We start from the raw sequence: 14,016 nt of genomic DNA, 5'->3' as shown, positions 1-14,016 counted from the left end.
CAACTTTTATACATTAGTCATCATCATTTTGTTCTTGTTACATAAAAATACCTCAAATTTCTACTCAAGAATGGATAGTTGATGCAAAAAATGGATTGAGAATTGAGATATCTCCCTTGCATCTTAAAGAAGTTATCCTCAAGAAATTATAGCATGCTCATACCTAGAAGGTTTTCTTCAAGTGTAGAACAATGTATCCATTGTCAAAAGGATCTAGAAATGTGCATGTCTTTTAGTATAAGTGATGAAACCTCCTCTATAAAATGTCATCCATCAAACTAATTAAGGTGATTGACCTTGACCATGGTATCTCTCCAAATTGATCTCATATATATAAAGTTCATGGCATGGGGAAAAATACTTGGGTGATGGTACACAAGGAAAAATGGGTTTGAGCTTGTGATTTATTAGATGTTGATCATGAAAAGCCTCATAATTAGCATGTGTGGTAACCAAAGCATCTCAATCTTAGAATAGTATTTTCTCAAGGTTTTGTTAATGAGATCTAGATGGTGTTTGAATAGATACTATAATTTTTTACAAAGAGTTAATCATTAGAACCAATATTAGAACTCAAATGAGAAAGGCATGCCTAAGGCACTATGATTCTATATGGTAGAATCCACAATAGATTTGAATCTATCAAAAACACCATAATTCATGTCCAAGGATGGGATTTATTCAAATATTGTCATAGGTATAACGCAATAGACCACCCCATCTAAACTATCTAAAAGCTTTATTTCGGAAGATTAGTAGTACCAAATATTTTTGTGAATGTGGAACTAATCAAGGCTATCTATAGCAAGTATGATGAAAAATATAAAACCTTGTATAATCATGCAGGTGTTCCATTAATGGTTTTAAATAGATAATTGATCTATGAGGTTTTCAACCTCAACATAGTTGCAAAAATTAGAATCAGTTTAGATGAACTAAACAAAGAATACATAAGAGATTATTTCACTTATAGGGTCAATTGGTTGCCACACCATAAAATAAGGGGACCTAGATATAAGCTCACATCATTTGTAATAGATGATCTTGAGCCTTTCGGTGTGGATATTTTTTAGGAGAGGAAGTGCTAGAGAAGAATAACATGTGCCAGCTAGATGAAGCATGTGAAGGTTATTTGGGACTAGTAGAGTGTATGATAGGTAATGTATAGAGTGTCCCTACTCTTGGTGTAATGTGTGGGCTTTTGGACTTGGCTTATTACACATTTGTGTTGATGAGGAAGTTAGCACTTTCTAATAAGACAAAATAAAATATATTGAATATATCATATCCTCTCTTGAATAAGGAAATCTCATGTGTTGTAGGACTTGATCAAATGAGATGACCCCAAGGTTTTGAATTTCAAGTCTTGACAACACTTGGATAAACTCAGTGGTAATGTGATTTGTTGGTAATCACAAGGGGATTTACACATCTGAAAAGCTATTTTGCATCTGATATGGCAATCTGATTTATGCTTCACTTATCAAACTAATTAAAATAAAGATCAAAAGGATAGGGTTTAGATAATATAACCTAAATCTATGGACAATCATATAGTAACAACTAATGCTACAAATAGATAGATTCCTCACAAACTGGATCATGTTTAATTAGAGATAAACTCAAAATGCTACAAGAATAGTGCAATCTCCAAAGCAAATGAAAGATTTTCAAATTGTGAAAACATATCTATCTAAGTACCCAATTTTGGCACAACTCAAACAAACATCCACTATTGAACTAATAGAAATAATAGGTTCAGAATAACTATTCACGCAAACTTACAATCTTCAAATCCCCAATGGTATGAACCAAAAATCCATTAAATATCCTTGTATTTCACCATAAAAATTACTAAATTTTAACTAATTTTATGAAAGAAACCATGCAAACACGAGAAGGCAATTGGTAAAACACCATACTTCAATGCTTTATTCATTTGATTCAACTATTGGTACAACAATTCATGTTCAACAACTCCCACTCTACCACAAACTACTTCTAATAATCACAATGAGAGAGGCATTGGCCTTTTATAGATATTACATTTTACATCAACGACCTGGATTTAATCCACTAAATGGCCAAGATTTGCCTTTTGGAAGCCCTAACAACTTTTATTTAATGATTCCAACAACTTTCTAACTAATTCCTAGTTGTTTCCAAGTATTTCCACTACAGGACGAAAGTTGCACGTTTCCCAACACAAAATAACATTTGTCACAATAGAATGAAATTGCTAGCTAGATAAATAACTAACTTTGGATTTTATTGTATTATATTAAATGTATCCAAAACTTGTTATTTTTACAATCAATTAATTCTCTTTTTACATTAAATCATACTATGCTTTATATCCAACTACCATCTCTCTATTTTTGTATATTTCCTATAGCATTTCTCTAGAATTAGTCACTATTTTTTGGAATTTTGAAAATGATACCCTCTAGACTATGATAGTGATCCTTGATACTTCTTCACCAACTTTGTCACATGTTCTTTATTCACTGGAATTTTTACAGATTGCTCTATCAAAGCCAATTCTGTGAGCATGCTACTCTCAATCTTCTTTAGAAAGATATCATCTTTAGAATTTTGATCTTGTGTTTCCTCTTTTTGTCTTCAACATTATGTGACGCTTGGAAATATTATTTGAAAGTCCTCAAATCACTATCCCCTCGAGATGATGCTTCTCCCTTGGCTCTTTTTTGAAAACCACTCTTTATTGTGATCATATCTTTAATCTACGCGCTAGATCCTCCATCTTTTGGCTCCTTTTAATCTACAAGGATAAATAGCTCATTAAGTTCCTTAATAATTTCTAGTAATTCAAACACCTTTCTTATTTTTGTAAGTCTTGTGATACTCAAAATTTCTCCCACACACACATATCCATCTCCTCACATATTTTTTCAATTGGTCTTCTTACTCATTAAAGGATTCATCTTCTCATACTATTGTCTCTCTTTATTATAATTTAATGGATATGCCCCTTTCAGGAACCTTGGCCTACATATAAAGACTCTAAGGAAAAAATTTGTTAGATTCAATGACAATCCCAAAGACATTGAGAGGGGGGGCTGAATCAGTGTCTAACCGGTTAGTTAAATATTTGAACTTATTTATAACTTTGCAACCCAAAACAATGTACCGGTAAACAAGAAATAGTGCAGTAAACAGAAATAACAGAGACAGCATAAATGCACACCATAACACAAGATATTTTAATGAGGAAACTTGGTGTGGGAAAAACCTCGGTGGGGTTTGTAACCGACGATATTTACTCACTGGCCAATATGAATAAATACTACTTACAATAGGGGCCTGCACATGCAAGAAGGCCAACTGCCTGGAGCACTGCTCAAAAGAGTCTCATTGACTACAGTATGGATAGTTAAATCCAATACAATGTACTGCTCAAAATAGCATCTCAAATGCCTGGTTCAGTATCAGTTTAAGCTCAGTCAGATACCTTAACCAAAACCTTCATTGTCCACTATATCACCTCATACAATAATTTCCTATTCATTACATTCAACCATCATACAAAATGACCTATGAGATCTCATACATATATGAGTCTTTACAATATACCAAGTTGGCTTATAAATAATTAATTATAATTACAATATGATTCATATAAGAAAAACTTTATCCCATGTCGGTTTGAGTGTTGGTATACTTCATTTTCGGTGTGATCTGGATGCCGATGAAAGTGCCTGCCGGTGCCGGTGCCTGTCGGTGCATGATGTCTGTGATGCCAGTGCATGTGTATAAACCTATTGCCGATTGGTTGCCAATTGGTTTCCATCAATGACAACATCAACTATTCTCATTAGAGTGTAGAATGCCAAAAATTTCCCCCTTTGGAATTGATGGCAACACTCATGAGAAAAATCCAAAACTGTTATCCAAAAAGAAGTGTGCTCCCCCTGAGAAAGTGATCTCCTTTGTGCATTTCTTTTCTCCATACTATTCCTTATTTTTCTTCATACTACTACTCCCCCTTTGACATCAATGGCAAAGTGTCAAAAAGAATCAAAGAATACAAAATGCTACCGCATCGCCTGTAACCGGTTGGTTACAATTTGAAAAATGTCCGCCAAAATTAGATTAAGGCTCTGCATGAATTTTCTGTTGTCGGAGAGAATGGTCTCAATCTACTGGATCATGTCGGTTAGATAGTGTGTTTGATGCTCCGGTGATCATTCTCCTTAAACTATTGCCTTTGATAGCTCAACCTACTAAGTAATGAGACAATCCAATTTTGGACCAAGTTTACTTTTGAGTTCCCAAGCTTTTGACCTTATCCTTTCTTTCTCTTTCTCAAGTTTCTCTAACTTCTCCTCAAAAACTGCCATTTTCTGCTCAAAAACTGAGATAAGTCCCAAAGAACCTATCAAATTATCTACAATATCATCGATTTCTTTCTATGTCTTCTTGATTTCCTCATCTATATCCTTTGTCAAACAGTGAGGTTTACATGCTTCTCTATACAACTCCTTATACTCCAAAATTGTTGAGTTGAGTACTGGTAATAATGAATCCATATGCTCATTATAGTTTTTGATGGTTTTCTCAAAGAATTCTCCTTTCTCTTTATCTACTCTTTCCTTTATAGTATCCTCATTCACCTTATCTATAGTTATGACATTTTCGGTAATGAATTTGGACAATGTGTCCAATTTACCTAAAGAATCATTAATGTGATCTATCTTACAGGTAGGTGCAATCATTTTCAAGATAGGTATTGTGTTATCAATAGCCTTAAATGCTAAGGCATTGCAATCTGTTATCCTCTTGATAGAATCCAATAGAACCTATATCATGTTAGTAGATCTAAATTCACCTGTAGATGTGCTTGGTTTTGCTGTGGGTTTCCTCTCAACAGATGCTTGCCCAATTACCTTCGCTATTTCCTCCTTATTTTCATTAGCTCCTTCCACTTTACTTACATTTTCTACTGGTTCTATGTCTGTGTTTGTACCTCTACTTTTGATTTTTCAGTCTGTACAAGTACCTCTTCAACTGTCAGTTTCTCTGATTCTGGTTGCTTTGTGTTAGTCACCTTATCCTCTATTGGTTTCTCAGTCTCTGGTTGCTTTGCTTGTGTCAGTATCTCAGTCTTCTAAGAGTCAACAGTGTGTGTCGGTATCTCAAAGACCTTATTGTCCTTAACATCATCTTCCTTAACCTTTGCAGTCTCTTTATCCATAACAATGTTTATATCTTGTGTATCCACATTCATGGTGAAAAGTATTTCAGACTCCGAGTTAGTATCATCATGAGTTACTTCATCAGTTGCCTTTTCTGGTTGATTTTCTGTATGTATCAGTGATGTTGAAGTTAATGGAGGGGTGTCCTGAGCTGGTGGAGGGATGTTATCTGTTACCTTTATAGCAGGTACACCACCAATTTTTCCTTTCCCTTTGTCCTTTCAATACACCTTAGCAAATGATTTGTCTATTTTTTTTCTTTCCTTTTCCTCTTTCTTTTCCCTTTCAACAAAAAAGATATCCCATTTGTCTGCGGTCTCATCAGCAATCTCCTTAACTCTCCCAGCCATTAGGCTTACTTGTTTGTGTCCACTGACAAAAACTGATCTGTTTACTTCAGAGATTAGCTCATCAATTTCCTCTCTAGAGTTTACAGGATGCACTGCCAATAATGCTTCAACTTTTAGCTTTTTATCTAGTTCCATCACTGACACTCTTTTAGCTTCTAGCCTTACATATAAGTCATTCAGTAGATCCTCTACAACTTCAATCAAAACCTTTTTATAGATATCTAAATGCAAAATTATACTAGCCTCTATAGTGTCCTTGTCTGAATCTTTGTAGGAATGATAGTACTTATTCACATTGCAAAGATTTTCATCCTGTGTGATCTCATTTACTAGTTGCTCCAGTGTCTTAGTCTGCTTCTTCTTTGGTGTTAGTTTCTTTTTAGGTTTCCTAACTACCTGTTGCTTCTTCCTCAAAGTTCTAGTCCTTAGGAGAGGGTATTGGTGAGGGTTTTCTCTTCCTCCTTTCATCTCTTTTGAACTCGGTTGCTTTCCCATTGTCAGTATCTGAAAAAGTAACAACCAGTGAAACATGAGCTTCCAATTTCAATCCTTCTAGATCACTGGCGGATATACAACTTATGTTCATCACATTTTCTTTGACCTCCCTGGCCATCTTGGATGTATCTCTGATAAACTTTTCTCTTCTTTTTCTTTGTTTTTGCATTGAAACGATACTCTCAATGGTCTCAGCATTTCCAAAGGTTTCTTCAGTTGGTTCTCTAGGTGCTTCAAGTAATGTTTTTGCATATGTTTCAAGAATGTTTATATCCACTTCATATCCCATTTCAGTAACCCAGATAGTTATAGGGCTAACTGCTTCCATCCATGTCTCATCACGTTTGATTGCTATTGGTGTAAATAAATATTCATTTTGGATATTATTACACTTTACTTAAGTTAACTTAGGGTAATGCCTCTCTTCGTAGTTTGGATTTGAGACACTTAGGGAAGTGTGCACATAGGGATAGAGCTTGTAGGAGAAATTCCACCTTTTGTGGTCTTATTTTGCTGTTACACTCCACATTTGGTGGGTCATCCACCTCTTGTAGAATATTATATTATTTCTCCTACCTACCCTTAGTATTTCTTACCTACCCTTGTTGCTCATTGAGCCACATGTCATAATTGTGTGCTCGTACATCCATATGGCCTTGCCTATATAAGCAGGCCTATATTCATTATATTGGTTAATCCAATTGATCATTTGCATATTGATGAGAATACAGTTTGTTCTTGTCATTCTATTGTCTCTCTTTTATGCTTTTCATTGTGCCCTTGATCTTCGCAAAATCCTACATGGTATCAGAGCCATTGGGGCTTCATTGATTAGTTTTTTTGAGACATTTTGGAGGGTTCTATTTTCGGATTTGGGGATCTTCATTTTTTGGGGGCGTCATACAACGATTTGGACATCACCGTTGAATCTGGGAGGCCATTTCCATGATTTTCGACTATAAAGTCGACCTATTTTGGTGAGAAATTTTTTTCCCCATTTTGGCTATTATCATACGGATTTCAAAAAAAATTTATTATTTTTCGGAAAAAAAAAATTCAAAAAATAAAAAAAAAGCGATCAAAAAAAAAAAAAAATTTGGTTGTTTTGGGGGTCCGCAGACCCCCCCGTACTTCGCAGTACCTGCTGTCGGTTTTCGTTGCAGGGTCGTACCTTTGTTGCAGGTGTTGTCGGAGCCGCCGCCGTCGTCGCCGCGTACCTGCTCCCGCCGCCGCCTCGGCTCCCGGCCCCCTCGTCTCCCAGCGACCTCGGCTCCCAGCCTGGCTCTCCGGCGGCCCCCTCCACCTCGACGACCTCGGCTCCCACCCAGACCTCCTCCCGCCAGCCGGGACCCAACCACCGCTGCAGGCCAGGACCTCTGGCGACCACCCAGTCACCGCCGGCCGCTGCGCCTCCAACTCACCATGCGGAGCCCAGTCAGCTGTCGGGACCCCGCCACGTGGCACACACGTAGTCCGTCCGTACGCACAGTCACAGCGCCACGTCAGCCAACCGTACGCCCAGTCAGCAGTCCGTACGGTACGGATACCCAGTCAGCAGTGAGGTGAAGTTTTCGTGACGGTCATACGGCCATCAAATTTAAGCTCGTGAATTGCTGACATCAGTGCCACATCAATAGCTTTTTGAAACTTTTTGACCCCCTCTCCATTGAGTTTTTTAGTTTTTCAATCCAACTTTGAAAGGCCATATCTTGCTCATTTTTGCTCCTTTTTTGGTGCAATTTTTTTTGAAATGGGCTAAAATTTCGTGATCTTTGCAGTGGTATGGTTATTTTATGATTTTGGTGCACAGTTTTTTCATAATTTTTGAATTCTCTCAGTTGTACCTATCCAATCCTCAATTCTGCAACTTCAAAGGCCTCGTTTGAGCTCATATGACCTCCTTTTCAGGTGCCGTTTTTTTTTAAAGTGCATGTTTTTTCATCTACTTTCATAATCTATGATCAGATTTTAGATATTTTAAGTGAAAATTGTACTTTCAGATATTGGTCTTATTTGGCCTATTAGGTACTTGTAAAGTGCTTGGATCTTAGTTTAGATCTCTTACATTATCAGTTTGAGTCTCTTTTGGCCTTATTGAGGCAGTTGTAAAATTGTAATCAGAAGTCCACTTTGCCATTTTTGCAAGTGGCCCATTGTATACGCACTAAGTATAAAGTGTCAAATCATCACTTTTGGGGGGGGTTCTTTGATTGAGTGAATTTGGGGGGGTGTCTTGTGTGATTGTGCCTCTCTTTGTGCTCTTTCCATTTTTGTTGCAATGAATCCTCATAAATTTCCACCTTTAACTCCACATAATTATGCATCATGGAAAATTAAAGTATGGAGTAAATTAATGGAAAAGGGTCTCACACATTACATAGATGGAACAATAGCAGCACCACCTGATCCTAAGGCTGATCCAAATGCTCAATTAGAATGGTTCACAAAGAATTGCATGGCTCTTGGAACTTTGCGCAAGTATGTATCAGATGACCTCATTTTTCACATTAAGAAGTGTAAAACAATCAAAGAAGCTTGGGATATGTTTCAAAAATTGTATGGTCAAGTTGATGAAATCAGAGGCTATCAGATTGACAATGAGCTCACCAACTTGGATCCCAAGAGTTTTGATACAATCCAAGATTATGTCACCAAAGCAAATGAACTAAGAGCAAAGCTTAAGGATTGTGGAATTGACAAAAAGGATGCTCAGTTGATATTCAACTTGTTGGACAAGCTTGCACCAGAATATGCAGCATTTGTGTCTAGCTTCCAAACTCATCATTTGACAGTGGGGAGTTCCTATGTTATGCCTTCATTTGATGCTTTCATAGAAATGTTGATATTGGAACAATCTAAGTTGTTGAACATGGGGCTTCTCAAGTCTTCAAAGTCCAAGGCTTTGGTGGCAAATCAAGGGAATCAAGGAAGTCAAGGAAAAGATTCCAACAAGAAGAAGAAGCACTCTAAGTCTAAGCCACACCAGGAAAAAGGGAAATCATCCTCTCCATCACAAGGCGATTTTACATCCTCTTCCAAGAAGGGGACACCACCTAAGAAGGATAAACCAACTTGTGCATATTGCAAGAAGTATGGTCATGATGAGCATCGATGCCATGCAAAGCAAGTTGATGAGTTAACTAATCTTCTCAAGAAAAACAACATCAACTTGCCATCTGCCTACACAAAGAAGGATTCATCTCCTTCCTCTTCCTCACAGTCTAAGGGAAAAGGGCAAGCATTTGTGGCTACAACAGGTTCTTCACAGCAATGGATACTTGACTCGGGTGCCTCATATCACATGGGTTCTACAAAGGAGCAGTTTTCTTCATTGGAGCCATCTAAGGTACCTCACATTTACATAGGTGATGATACACAAGTAGAGGTTGAAGGGAAAGGTTCAGTTGACATGGATGATGGAACATTTGAGGATGTTCTCTATGTTCCTAACTTGTCTACCAACCTTCTCTCCATCTACCAAATCACTCACTATGGGAATGGGAAAAAGGTTGAGTTTACACCAGATTCAGTTGTGGTAAAGGAACTTAATGATGATGCCTTGGTAGCAGTGGGACAAGTCAATGACAACTCAAGACTTTATTCTTTCTCTCACTTTGTGCCAAGTTCACCTTCTAGGGCCTTGCTTACTCATTCAAATTCATAAAGTAAGCTATGGCATGAGCGGTTTGGTCACCTCAACTACCGCTATCTTTAGCAGCTAAGCACTAAAGACATGGTCATAGGTCTACCTCGAATCAGTTTTTCAGAGGGTGTATGTTCAGGTTGTTCCATGGGCAAGCATCCCGAAGAGAAGTTTGATAAGGGGAAAGCTTGGAGAGCTTTGGAAGTTCTTCAACTTGTTCACAGCGATGTAGCAGGTCCATTTCCAGCACCTTCATTTAGTAAGGCCCGCTATGTCCTCACCTTCATTGATGACTACTCCCGCTTCACTTGGGTCTACTTTCTTATTCATAAGAGTGAAGTATTTGACAAATTTCAGGACTTCAAGACTCGTGTGGAGAAGCAATCAAGGAAAGTGGTCAAGATTCTTCACACAGATAATGGAAGGGAATATGTGAACAAAAGACTTGAGGATTTTTGTACACTTGAGGGGATTGATCTTCAGCATTCTGTAGCATACACTCCACAGCAGAATGGCATTGTAGAACACAAGAATAGAACTCTCAAAGAAATGGCTAGTTGTATGATACATGCATGGTCTCTTGATCCCACCTTTTGGGCAGAGGCTATCAGTTGTGCCACACACATCCAGAATCGGGTTCCTCACAAAGCTTTGCAAGGTATTACTCATTTTGAAGCTTGGGCTGGTAGGAAACCGATTGTGAGACATTTCAGAGTCTTTGGGTGTCCAGCATGGGCTCGCATACCTCCACAGAAATGCAAGGCATTGGAACCACAGAGTCGACCTTGCATATTTGTTGGATATCTTGAGGGTGTTAAGGCATACAGATTGATGGATCCAGAGACACATGAGGTGTTCATTGAGAGGAGTGTTCACTTTGAGGAAAGCTCTCCTAGCTTAGCCTCTCTACCTCCTCCACCTTCCTCCATTGTGGATAGTGATGTTAGTGATTCAGATGATGAGACTCCTTCAACTCCGACTCGCAGGGTTACACCTCCACAGGGTCCACTTGCAGTTGAAGAGCCTTGTTCTCCACCTCCACCTAGACCTCGTTGGGCTCGACAGACACTTGAGTCGTCGGGTTCTCTTGTTGGGGATCCTTCAGATACACGGAGAACTCGATCACAGCATCAGGATCTACCACGTGCATTCATTGCTATTGCTTCTGATCCACAGACATTTAGGGAAGCATCAGGGGTTCCTAAATTGGACCAAGCTAGGGAGGAAGAGTATAGTTCCTTGATGAGGAACAACACATGGGATTTAGTCCATCTCCCTAAGGGGAGAAAGATGGTTCGATGTAAGTGGATCTATCAAACCAAGTTTGCAACAGATCGTAGTGTGGATAAGTATAAGGCTCAACTTGTTGCGAAAGGTTTCTCTCAGGTTGCAGGTGTTGACTATACTGAGACCTTTGCACCCGTAGCCAAGATGAACTCCATTCGTTTGACACTTGCTATTGCTGCAGCTCATGGTTGGGTTGTACATCAGATGGATATGAAGAGTGCTTTTCTTCATGGTGATCTTGATGAGGAGATTTATATGGAGCAGCCACAGGGTTTCATCCTGGATACTTCCTTGGTTCGCAGACTAAGGAAATCTCTCTATGGCCTTAAGCAGGCCCCCAGGGCTTGCTACGCCAAGATGGATTCCTTTCTTCTCTCTGCAGGGTTCACCAGGTGTCATTCCAATCCGAATGTCTACATTTTGCGACAGGATGACTCTCACTTGATACTTGTGCTCTATGTTGATGACTTGATCATTACAGGGAGTACTTCATCCATCATTAGCAGGGTCAAATCTGCTTTGCATGACAGATTTGCTATGATTGACTTGGATCTTTTGCACTACTTTCTCGGGATAGAGATTTCACAGTCACCTTCCGGGATTACACTATCACAGCCCAAGTATGCTCTTGATCTACTTGCACGCTTTCATATGGCTAATTGTAAGCCTACCCCGACTCCCTTTCTTTCAAGAGTCAAGCTTGAGGCTCAGTGTTCTTCTCCACCAATTGATGCCACTTTGTATTGTCAGCTTGTGGGTAGTCTCATCTACTTGACCCATACACGCCCTGATATTTCATTTGCAGTTGGCATGGTCATTTGCAGTTGGCATGGTTTCCCGCTTCATGCAGGAACCACATGGGCTTCATTGGAAAGTTGCCAAACGCATCCTTCATTACATCCAGGGTACACATCACTATGGGATTCACTATGCAGCAGGCACAGGACTTCGCTTGGTTGGTTACACCGACTCCGATTGGGCTGGCGATCTTGATGATCATAAGTCTACTTCTAGTTACAGTTTTCACCTTGGTTCGGGCCCCATTTGTTGGCAGAGCAAGAAGCAACATGCTATTGCTCTCTCTTCGACTGAGGCTGAGTATCGAGACACTGTTAACGCAGCGACTAAGACCATTTGGCTCCAGCAGATTCTCACAGAGTTTGGTTTCACCACTCCACGACCGACAATTCTACATTGCAACAATCAGAGTGCTATTGCAATCTCGAAGAACCCGGTCCAGCACCAGCGGACCAAACACATCGAGATTCATATGCACTATATCCGAGAGCTCATTCAGGAGCAGGTCATTGATTTGCAGTATTGTCCTACAGCGGAGCAGGTTGCTGACATATTCACCAAACCTTTCACCGAGAGTAAGTTCCAGCAGTTGCGAGCTCTCTTGGGGGTGCGGGATTTGTCATTAGGGGGGGTCAACTGACTTCTCCTTCCTCTCTTATGGGGGGGACTTTTTCCTCTTTGAGGTTTTGTCCTTCTTCTTTGAGAGTCTTTTGTACATTCATCTCTCTTTTGGGGGGGGAGTTTTTTCCCACTGGGTTTTCTCCCTTTCTCTGTTTGTGAGAGATTGCATTGCATAGTTTTGCTTGCATTTGCATATTGTACATGGGTACCTATCATGGCCTAGTAGCCGAGACCCATCTTGCATTGTTGACTTGAGTCTTCATTCCCCTAAGTTGCACTTAAGGGGGGGTGTTGGTGTAAATAAATATTCATTTTGGATATTATTACACTTTACTTAAGTTAACTTAGGGTAATGCATCTCTTCGTAGTTTGGATTTGAGACACTTAGGGAAGTGTGCACATAGGGATAGAGCTTGTAGGAGAAATTCCACCTTTTGTGGTCTTATTTTGTTGTTACACTCAACATTCGATGGGTCATCCACCTCTTGTGGAATATTATATTATTTCTCCTACCTACCCTTAGTATTTCTTACCTACCCTTGTTTCTCATTGAGCCACATGTCATAATTGTGTGCTCGTACATCCATATGGCCTTGCCTATATAAGCAGGCCTATATTCATTGTATTGGTTAATCCAGTTGATCATTTGCATATTGATGAGAATACAGTTTGTTCTTGTCATTCTATTGTCTCTCTTTTATGCTTTTCATTGTGCCCTTGATCTTGGTAAAATCCTACAATTGCAAAGCAAATTTGCTTGTCATACTTGTCTACTATGCTCTGGGGTAACCTTTCTCTAGCTCTCATCTTAGTTTGAAAGTTTTTGAAGTAATCTGTCATGATGTTGTCACTATTAGAGTCCATACTAGTGATAGCTTTCTTGATTTGTTTGCCTATCGGGATGTCATAACCAAAGTCCTTATGGCCAATGTCGAGTATCTCTTTTGTGAAGTAAAGCATTAGACACACAAGAAGGTTGCCAAAATGAAATGTCCCTTTCTTGTCACCCTTAATCTTTTTTGGGTTGTCTATTAATTCGTCTTTAAGCCATTCACAAACATCAATCTTAGCATTGTTCTTTACCATCTCATATGCATTATGAATACATAAGCTGGAAACTAAATTCAAACTGTTAGCATGAGTTACTTTGTATCCAAGTACCATACTCACATATCTCACATTAGGATCAGTAATGTCATTAACCCTAAGAGATCTGTTGTCAGATGTAGCTCCAGTTAACTCCATAACTCTCTTGTTAGGTACCTTCTTAGTTTTGTCAAGCCTACTACCGGTTGAGGGTAAACCAGTAATTGTCTTGATTGCTTTCTTAGAGATTTTAAAAACAGAGTCAAGCCACATGAACTCTCCATGAACTCTACTCAGAACTAGACGGATTACCTCCTTAGGAAATTTAGGTATGTTCAGTATCTCAATGAATCCTAAGTCTTTAAATATCTTATGCTTTGGTTTAATTAAACCTAGTTCATCAGTAATGACACCATTGTACATGTTCTCCAAATCATCGGTTCCTAGATTTTCTATGTTGCAGTGAATGTGGATTCTAGGGTCTTTGGCAAAAGCAACTCCCTTCAGAATTTTTGAAAAT

The sequence above is a fragment of the Cryptomeria japonica genome, chromosome 6, assembly GCF_030272615.1.
Source record: "Cryptomeria japonica chromosome 6, Sugi_1.0, whole genome shotgun sequence".
Taxonomy (NCBI): domain Eukaryota; kingdom Viridiplantae; phylum Streptophyta; class Pinopsida; order Cupressales; family Cupressaceae; genus Cryptomeria; species Cryptomeria japonica.
The sequence above is the reverse complement of the archived record's forward strand: the minus strand, read 5'-3'. Positions refer to the sequence as shown.